This window comes from Elephas maximus, chromosome 1, assembly GCF_024166365.1.
Source record: "Elephas maximus indicus isolate mEleMax1 chromosome 1, mEleMax1 primary haplotype, whole genome shotgun sequence".
Classification (NCBI taxonomy): Eukaryota; Metazoa; Chordata; class Mammalia; order Proboscidea; family Elephantidae; genus Elephas; species Elephas maximus.
Window position 1 is genome coordinate 242,809,785 of NC_064819.1, and position 10,593 is coordinate 242,820,377.

Below are 10,593 nucleotides of genomic sequence, written 5' to 3' on the forward strand. Positions count from 1 at the left end.
GGAAAGGAGCAGTCAGGGTTGCTACCTCCAAGACTGTTAGCAGGAAGCTTGTGGAGGTGGGCTTTTACAGAGAGCAGACAAGGAAATGCAAATTCATCACAAATATTCAAGATTGAACTTTACACAGGTGCTCAGAGCTTGGGGATGACTACGCATTTTCTTTAGACAAGGGTTCGATCGCCAGGGTAGAGGAACAGGTTGATTTTCTTTCACTAGGATGCTAAGTCTCTGCCCAAAGGTGGGTTGAGGCCATCTACGGCCTCATTTGAGGTCATCTTGTCAAGGACAATTCGAGAAGAATGTGCAGCTTATCCTGCTCAATGTAGGGGGATAAACCAGAGCAGGTGTCTCTCAGAAGGGCTGGGCTCGGAGACTGCCTGCCTCTGTTACTGAAATTGATTACTATTATCCATGATTAAGATACGAAGTTATTTTCTAAGTTGACCAAAGCAAATTAGTTAGTTGATGGAAAACTGCAATATAAATCCAGGTCTTCTAACTGCTAATCTGGGGCTTTTTCAACTATTTCACAACATTCTATGCCATGAAAGCTAAATTACCTTGGATTATATAATCAGAGATTCACGAGCTATGCCTTATATGTATAAATTAATTAAAAAGTTGATACATTTAAGAATTTTATTCCATTTTCAGTTAATAACTTCATAATATGTAATCACTAATCCCAAGACCCATTTTGAAAACACAGCCAAGATGGTCTGCTGATAAACTGGATGGCTGAACAAAGGTAAGCAAAAGCCCTCACGACCTGGTCACACACAACACCTATGCACTGTGGCGAAATGAATTCCTTTATCTGGCCTTTCTTCTTGGTTCTTTGGAAAAACAGCTTGAGAGATTCTCCCCTAAGCCCTGAGGAGAGTCACCTTTGCCCTAGTTTTCGACCCCAGAGGATGTGTTACTTTTGTCCAGGCTGACTGACACTTCCTGGGTAAGCTGTACACAACTTGCGGTTTGATACTTTTTGTCTGGCCCTGGGCTGCAGCCTGCCCTGTGATTGGTCTATTTTATGCATCTTGCAGGGACTGGTCAATGACTATGGAAATGAGGTGAGTTGTAGCCCTATCATGCTTACTATGCAAATGAAGTGTCTGGGGCCAACGGAGACGGGATTGATCAGTCTGTGGCCCCCTGCTGGATGAGGCCAAGTCTTGAAATTGACAAGAAGTTTTGTATATATGCAGCTGACCCCCCCCCCCACCCCGGAGGTTTTAGACACAGAAAGAAGAAGGCATAAAGGAAGCAGGAGGAAGCAGAAAAGAGGAAAGGTAAGAGAGAAACAGAGAGAAAGAAGGCAAGGCACCTCTAAAAGAGCTGTAACCTGGGTCAAGGGCTGTAACAGAAGGGACCCAGCAGCAAAGACAGTAGTGACGGACAGCAGAGCCAAGAGGAGGCCTGTCCTGAGGGAGCTGAGAGGAGCCCTCCAAGGCCTAAAGGAGTTGAGAGAGCTGTCCTGCACTGAAGCAGGAGACTTTGCCTACATGCTTCCTGATCCTGAGTTGTAGAGCCTGTTGAACCTGATCCCAAGTTGTGCCAGTTGTGCCCTGTTACTTCCTTGATAAACCACTTAACTCTAAGTATGGTCTGTGAGTCCTGTGTAGCCACTGCAACAGATTATCAAGCTCAGAAAAGAGGTAGAGTCTGTGGGAGGGGCGGGTGGTGTCAGAGTTGGTAAAAGGTTGGAGAGTAGAGGTATGCCTGACGTCCACCTCATGGCAATCAGCCTTGGGCCGACCCTTGTCATCATCCCCCCAAAAGTTAGACAGGTTCTGACACTACACCAACCATTGCACACGTGGACTCAAAGGAAGGAGCCATTAACTCCCTTCACAGAGATCTGGAAAGGCTTCCTGGGAAAAGTAGCAATTAATATTGAGGAGGACGGTGGAGACAGTCAGCAGAGATAGGGGAGAGAGAGACGTGGGGAAGATACTATGGATCACTGGGAAGCAGGCAGGACAGGCAAACAGCAGTAGACCAAGTAGACATATCTAAATGTATCTATCAATGGTTTTGAACAGAGGTGAGAAAATTATAGTTGCCATTTAGAAAAACTGGCTATTAATCTGGCAGTCATGTACAAGGTGGTCAGAATCAAGAGATACCCAGCCTGGGAGGAAAGAGGGCTACTGCAATGGTCTGACTGCCAAACCTGAAAGCTCATCAGACTCTGCCTCAGCAGGCTTGAATGGAGAACCACTCAAACAATGGAAGATGATTACACAATCTTCAGCCACTCCCCTCAACTTCCCCTAGACTCTGCTTCCTATTCTATCTCCGTTTCCCTCCTGATAGCACAACTATGTCCCTGGTTCCCGAGTGGGTGTCAACTCCTTCCTTTGTTTGCCCTCACACCCATCAGTCACCAGCTTTATCCCTCCCTTCTTCAAGGCTCTTTCAAATGGGCTCGCACATGCAGGACAGAGCAAGATCAGGTAAATCCTAAAACCACAATCTGCCGTGGACACCCAGTGGATTATTTCCCTAAATCACCGTGGTTCTCTCTTCTTTGGGCAATAGACCCTCCTCAGGAAGGAAGCAGGTTGAGGATAAGTATCCTGAGGTCTCAAGGCTGGGGGAGCCTTATCCTGGCCTGGGCCCTGGGCAGAGGATGCTGGTCTGCAGGGGGAGCAAAGAAGTGAGAGGAGGAACACTACTTTTCCAGCATCTGGTTCCAGTCCTCCTGCCTTTGGATTTGGTGAGGATTCTCTTTTTTAAGCTCTCTGGGGCTTTTTAGGCTCTCTGTGATCTTCAAGAGTCTGAAATAATGGATGACCATATTGCATTGCAATGGTGAAAATGAACAGTAAAGCACTCTAAGATAAAAAAGATATGGGATGCCGTCACACAGGCACCATCACAAGGAAACAACAGACGGGGCATGTCAAGGTGTCTGCTGACTGCAGGTACTGCCCCTTATGCAACACACCCCCTACAGTTCCCCTCGAGTCAATGGAACCACACTGTGTAAAGCCTCCTGTGCTGCCTCACATGCACAAGGAGACCACTGGGAAAAGGAACACAAATGTGGAAACCAGGAATTGACACCATCTTTTCCTTATTTGCCCCTGGGTGGTGCAAATGGTTAACTGAATCAGTGGCTAACTCAAAGGCTGGAGGTTCGAGTCCACTCAGAGTTCCCTCGAAAGAAAGGCCTGATGATCTACATTCACGAAATCAGTCACTGAAAACCCTGTGAAGCAGTTCTCTCACACACGCAAGGTTGCCAGGAGTCGGAAATCAACTCCATGGTGACTGGGTGTGTTTTGTTTTTTCCTTATTTGGTCCAAAAACACTTGGCCCATATTGACTTAAAAAGCATTAGAATATTTATTGCCCCAGAGAATATGATGGTCACCTCCATTCCTTTATTTTAAAACAGGAGAATAATTACTGAAATGAATTCAGTTGTTGTTAGGTGCCATCCAGTCAGCCTGGACACATGGCAACTCCATGGACAACAGGAAGAAACACTGCGTGGTCTTGCACCATCCTCACAGTTCTCGCTATGTCTGGGCCCACTGTTGCAGCCATTGTGTCAATCTAACTCCTCAGGGTCTTCCTCATTTTCACTGACCCCCTGCTTTACAAGCATGATGTCCTTCTCCAGGGACATCATAACATGTCCAAAGTACACGAGACATAGTCTGGCCATCCTCGCTTCTAAGGAGCATTCTGGCCGTCCTTCTTCCAAGACAGATTTGTTTGTTCTTCTGGCAGTCCACGGTGTATTCCATTTTCTTCGCCAACACCACAATTCGAAGGTGTCAATTCTTTTTTGGTCTTTCTTGTTCATTCTCCAGGTTTTACACGCATGTGAGGTGACGGAAAATACCATGGTTTGGAACAGGCACACCTTAGTCCTTGAAGTGACACCTTTGCTTTTTACCACTTTTAAGAGGTCTTTTGCAGCACATTTGCCCAATGCAATACATCATTTGGTTTCTTGACTGCTGCTTCCATGGCCACTGATTGTGGATCCAAGTAAAATGAAATCCTTAACAACTTCAATATTTTCTCCATCTATCATGTTACTTATTGGACCAGTTGTGAGGATTTTGGTTTTCTTTATGTTGATGTGTAATCCATACTGAAGGCGTGGTCTTTGATCTTCATCAGGAAGTGCTTCAAATCCTCTTCACTTTCAGCAAGCAGGGTTGTGTCATCTGCATAGCACAGGTTGTTAACAAGTCTTCCTCCAAATCTGATGCCCCATTCTTCATATGGTCCAGCTTCTTGGATTATTTGTTCAGCATACAGATTGAGTATGGTAAAGGATACAACCCTGACGTACATCCTTCCTGATTTTAAACCTCACAGCATCCCCTTGTTCTGTTCCAACAACAGCCTCTTTGTCTATGTAAGGGTTCTGCATGAGCAAAATTAAGTGTTCTAGAATTTCTATTCTTTACAATGTTATCCTTAATTTGCTATGATCCACACAGTCAAGCACCTTTGCATAGTCAATAAAACACAGATAAATATCTTTCTGGGGTAACCTGCTTTCAGCCAAAACCCATCTGACATCAGCAATGATATTCCTTGTTCTACGTCCTTTTCTGGAGCTGGCTTGAATTTCTGCAGTTCCCTGTTAATGTACTGGTCCAACCATTTTTAAATTATCATCAGGAAAATTTTACTAGCATGTGATATTAATGAATTCTAGTTGTCCTGAAAGTAGAAAGCCTTCAGTTCCTCTCAGTCCTGTGACACAGACTGTGAGCCATCATTTTCCCAGCACTCGGGGTGTACTGGTTCCTTTACTCTGTTTCTCGTACGCTCCAGTTTTTGCATCCGGCCAACAAAGGCTGGAGAAATGATGATGTAGGAAGGTGGGGGGAGGGGATCTAGAGAAAGTTCAAGTTTGTTCTTCCTGAAGGAAGAGCTTTCCCCCCACACTTGGAAAGATTTCCAGTCAGTTACTACTGCCCACTAGTGGCTGTGTCTGCACATGTGTCTTCATCCAAACTAAGGCACAAAATGGGGATCTTCTTTAAATTGTAGTAATTCGATTATTTCTGAAAGTAAATTGGACCCACTTTATACTTTATGTCCCCATCCAACCATCCTCCCATCCATCCATGTCCAATAGAAGGCACCAAATATAATACAATACGTGAACTATGGCAAGATGGGGAAAAACAGTATTTCTTAAATAGCAACTAGAAAGTGTCTTTCACGTAATGTAAAAATAGAAGTGGAATGTTTTCTATAATTTCTTATACTGCATAAAATTAATATAGATCTTGTTTTCATGTAGATACAATGCTAAGAATTAGGAAAGGAAAGCATTAAAAAATCTTCGTTGTTGTTAGTTACCAATGAGTCAGTTTTAACTCATGGTGACCTTATCAATGAAACGTTTGACAGTTCCTGCGCCATCTTCATGATCATTGCCATGTTTCAATCCATTATTGCAGCTACTGTGTCAATCCACTTCATTGAGGGTCTCCCTTGATTTTGCTGACCCACTACTTAACCAAACATAATGTCCCTTCCTATCGATCAGTCTTTTCTGACAACTTGTCCAAAGTAAATTAGGTGAAGTCTCTCCATCTTGCTTCTAATGAACGCTCTTGTTGTATTTCTTCTAAGGGTAATTTGTTCGTTCTTCTGGCAATCCATGGAATATTCAATATTCTTCACCAACACCACAATTCAAATATATCAATTCCTCTTCCGACTTCCTTTTTTATTGCCCAGTATTTGCATGCGTTTGAGGCAATTAAAAAGACCAGGGCTTGGGTTAGGTGCACCTTAGTCCTCAAAGTGACACCTTTGCTTTCTAACATTTTAAAGAGGTCTTTTGCAGCACATTTGGCCAATGCAATGCATTGTTTAATTTCTTGACTGCTGCTTCCATGGTTATTGGTTGTGGATCCAAGTAACGAATCCTTGACAACGTCAATTTTTTCTCTGTTTATCATGATGTTGCTTATTGGTCCAGTTGTAAGGATTTTTGTTTTATGTTGAGGTGTAATCCAAACTGAAGGCTGTGGCCTTTGATCTTCATCAGTAAGTGCTTCAAGTCCTCTTTACTTTCAGCAAGCAAGGTTGTGTCATCTGCATATCACGGGTTGTTAATAAGGCTTCCTCCAATCCTGATGCCCCATTCTTCTTCATATAGTCCAGCTTCTCAGATTATTTGCTCAGCATACAGGTTGAATAAGTACTGTGAAAGGGTACAACCCTGACACACACCTTTCCTGACTTTAGTAACGATAAGATGTACCAAAAAAAAAAAAAAAGGTTGTAAGCACAGTTCATCCTAACTCAAATATGTCGTAAGTGAGGGACTCCCTATAAACGTTAGCCCTTTTTTTAACCCAAAACCAAACCCAGTGCCGTCGAGTCAATTCCAACTCATAGCAACCCTATAGGACAGAGTAGAACTGCCCCATATAGTTTCCAAGGAGCGTCTGGCGGATCTGAACTGCCAACTCTTTGGTTAGCAGCTGTAGCTCTTAACCACTACACCACCACTACGCCCAAAATAAGGGTTTCCAGCCCTTATTTTGCTAAATGGTAATTCTCTAATCTGTCACTTGGTTACAACACTAAAGTCTGTCCATGTATTCATGGACTTCAGAATTCATTGCTCATGCAGTAGAGTCATTGCATACTCACATTTAAAATCAGAGGGAACTCGGGGGCTGTGAACTCAGAGGGTCCTTTCGCCCTGCATTCCAAACTCTGAGCAAAGTGTAAGCAAAGTCAGAAAGGCTGGGAAGTGGGCTCTCTGTGATTCTTTGGGAAGAGAACAGCAATCCTGGTGCACCCCACTTGTTTCCATGTCTGTGTTGTTTAAGAAAGCTTCCTGATCCTGGATGATAGTTAGACCTACAAACACTACAGAAAAATCCTCACAACTGCACCAATAAACAACATCATTATAAATGGAAAAAAAACTGAATTGTCAATGATTTCATCCTACTTGGATCAATAATCAACATTCACAGAAGCAGCAGTCAAGAAATCAGACAACGTATTATTTGAATCCATTGTTTCAGCTTTTATGTCCATCCATCTCATTGACGGTTTCCCTTGTTTTTCCTGCCCCTCTACCAAGCATAACGTCCTTTTACAGCAATTGGTTTTTCCTGATGATGTGTTCAAAGTAAGCAAGTCAAAGTCTTGCCATCTCCCTCCTGAGGAACGTTCTGGTTGTAATTTTTTTAGGACTGTTTTTTTTTTCGTTCTTTTGCCAGTCCGCAAGGTATCTGATGTTCTTGACCAACGCCACCATTCTAACGCCTCAATCCTTCTGTCTTCCTTCTTCACTATTCAGCTTTCGCATGCATGTATCGTTGCTGCTGCTGTGGTCATGTGCCTTCAAGTCAGCTCTGACTCATAGTGGCCGTATAGACACCAGAACGAAGCACTGCCTGGTCATGTGCCTTCAAGTCAGCTCTGACTCACAGTGACTGTATAGACAACAGAACGGAACACTGCCCGGTCATGTGCCTTCAAGTCAGCTCTGACTCACAGTGGCCGTAGAGACAACAGAACGAAACACTGCCTGGTCATGTGCCTTCAAGTCAGCTCTGACTCACGGTGGCCGTATAGACAACAGAATGAAGCACTGCCTGGTCATGTGCCTTCAAGTCAGCTCTGACTCACAGTGGCCATATAGACAACAGAACGAAGCACTGCCTGGTCATGTGCCTTCAAGTCAGCTCTGACTCACAGTGGCCGTATAGACAACAGAACGAAGCACTGCCTGGTCATGTGCCTTCAAGTTAGCTCTGACTCACAGTGGCCGTATAGACAACAGAACGAAGCACTGCCTGGTCATGTGCGATCCTCACAATTGTTGCTAAGTTTGAGTCCACTGTTGCAGTTCCTGTGTCAATCCATCCCTTAAGGGTCTTCCCCTTTTTCACTGACCTTCTACCTTACCAAGCATGATGTCCTTCTCCAGGGACTGATTCCTCCTGAAAACACGTCCAAAGTATGCAAAACGAAGTCTCACCAAACTGGCTTCTAAGGAACATTCTGGCTGCACTTCCTCCAAGACAGATTCGTTTGTTCTTCTGGCAGTCTATGGTATATTCAGTACTCTTCACCAGCACAACAACTTGGATAATTCCTTTTTGGTCTTCCTTTTTCATTGTCAGCTTTTGCATATATATGAGGCAAGTGAAAATATCACAGCTTAGGTCAGGTACACCTTAGTCATCAAGGTGACATCTTTGCTTTTTAGCACTTTAAAGAGATCTTTTGAACCAGATTTGCCAAATATGACAAACAAACTCACAACAGCAACATGAAAGGTTAGATGAGAAGCTATGCTTTAAGGTCAGTCATTGATTATTTAACTTATTTTTCAAGAAATGTTGCATAAAATCATACATATCCACAAGTTATTTTTTAAATCCTATTCTGACCCTCTTTCCACTGAGGTATATAAGCCTTAAAAAATCTTTCTTCTCCAGAGTATTCCTTTTTTTTTTTTTTAGTCAAGAGTGCTGCCCAACCCGCAAATAAAATCAACCAATTCCTATCATTGGCTTAATATTGCTTTTATTTTAACAACATGCATAGGAATAAGTCTACAGGATAAACTAATTTTTTATTATATTTAGTACTACGTTAGCAGTTCAAGCAAATGCAGTGAGAAGGCACTGAGAGCTACTTTTGTTTTAAAATTAAGTCAATAAATACAAAGTAGGTGGTACCTTAGATAAACTGAAGACTAATACTTTTCTTACCAATGCAGAAGCAGTATATATAAATTGTAGAAAATTGAAAAATATACACAAAATATATATATATATGTTCTCTGCTCCTCAAGAGGCACTGCTGTTAAAACAGTATATTTCCATCTGGATCTTTTCTCGTGTGTTTGTGTGTGTGTGTGTGTTTTCAGAAAGAGAAAATCACTCCTTTCTGATTGGAAAAGATCAAAATCCCTCTTTGAATAACTAAGCAAACCAGAATTGTGCCATTTTGCTGAGTTAGGAAAGCATGATGTGAATAGTTAGGTGGCAACCTGAGCTCACATTGCAAGATGACAAATGCCAGTGCAACTGAAGTACTCATGATGATTTACTTTATAGCAGCTAGAAGAGAGACACTCCTACACTGTCCAGGACAGGAGAGAGGTCTAATTCTAACTGTCCTGAGGACTGGAGTTAAAAAAAAAAAAAAAAAAACCCAGTGCCATCGAGTCGATTCCGACTCATAGCGACCCTATAGGACAGAGTAGAACTGCCCTATGGAGTTTCCAAGGAGCGCCTAGGCGGATTTGAACTGCCGAGCCCTTGGTTAGCATCCGTGGCACTTAACCGCTACGCCACCAGGGTTTCCAGGAATGGAGTAGTTAGTATAAAACTGAGCAGCGGCTGGCAACAGGTGTGGGAACACACGGAACGATACCGAGGCATTTCCACGTCTTTGAGTCTTTTCCTAAGTTATTAAATAATTTTTAAAAGCGAAAACTACTTTTTTATATTTCGCTGTTTCAATTAAATTTAAAAACAAAAACAAATGAATTCTGTAGCCCTTTCTGCTAGACAGGGCTGCTGAGCTTCATAGAACTTCCCTTGGCCCCCTGAGAAAGTACTACCCACAGCCAGAGGCTGCTGCTTTTACAGGCTTTTCCGTTGCCAGGCATTTGAAAGGCTAAGACCTGTCCCTGTGGCACTCTGCTCCCGCACCCGCTGACCACCAACTCGGGGGCCGCCAGCGGACACTGCGCAGGGGATGGGGGGGTGGGGAGAGGGCACCGACCAGGAGGGCGTCCACGTTCCACGGGGGGGGGGTGGAGGGAAAGGGGGGGCCGGCGGGGTACCGAGGGGGGCGCAGGAGGGCAGAAGGGGGTCCGCTGAGGAGTGCAGTAGGGGGTGGGCCGGGAGTTGGGGGGGGCGCAGGAGGGTGCGAGGAAGACAGGCTGGGGTGTGGAACGAGGTGCTGAAGGGCCAAGGGGGGCGGCCCCGGAGCGTGAGGGGGGCGGACCGAGGGTCAGAGGAGGAGCATGGGAGACACAGAGGGCGGAGGGACGGGCCTGGCAGCCCAAGGGAAGCACAGGGGACAAAGGGGGGCATGGGGGGGCAGGGGAGTCAAGGGGGGCGGAGGGGGGTGCGCCCACCGCCCTGCCTGTCCGGACGACGGCCCACTCGCGGCGGGCCCAGGGTGCAGCCCCGAGAGCCAACCTCGTTCCTGCCGGGCTCACACCTGCCCGGGAACACTGGATCTGTACGGGGAGCGGGGGGACGGGCGGGGGTCTGGCCTGCTGGGCTGCCAGGCGCCGACCGCGGCCCTGGAGCCCGACCTCAGACTCCCGACCGGGACTCTGACCCTGGACCCCGATCCCGGACCTTCGACCCCCAACCTGGACCACGACCCCTGACCCTGACCTTCGGACTCCGACCCTCGACCCTGGAACCCGACCCCAGCCTGTGCCCCGGCTCACAACCCTCGACACCGGACCCGGTAGCCGGGACCCCGTACCCGGCGTTTCCTCCGACTCCGCCTCCGTTGCAGCGTATCCCGGGTTACGGGCCTAGTCCGCCTAGCGTTCACGCCCACTCCATCTTCTCGCGATAGCCGGAAACCCGGCCCCTACCGCTT

At 45.6% G+C, this 10,593-nt stretch overlaps 1 protein-coding gene across 8 annotated transcripts in view; it reads right to left on the minus strand.

The window, feature by feature from the left end:
* WDR27 (WD repeat domain 27) overlaps positions 1-10,568 on the minus strand; it is a 224,797-nt gene extending 214,229 nt beyond the window's left edge. For all 8 annotated transcript variants that reach the window (XM_049905848.1, XM_049905818.1, XM_049905796.1 and 5 more), the window contains exon 1: positions 10,474-10,568. The gene's annotated coding sequence lies outside the window, so the exon portion shown is untranslated. The remainder of the gene's footprint in view (positions 1-10,473) is intronic.
* Positions 10,569-10,593: the final 25 nt, after the last annotated feature.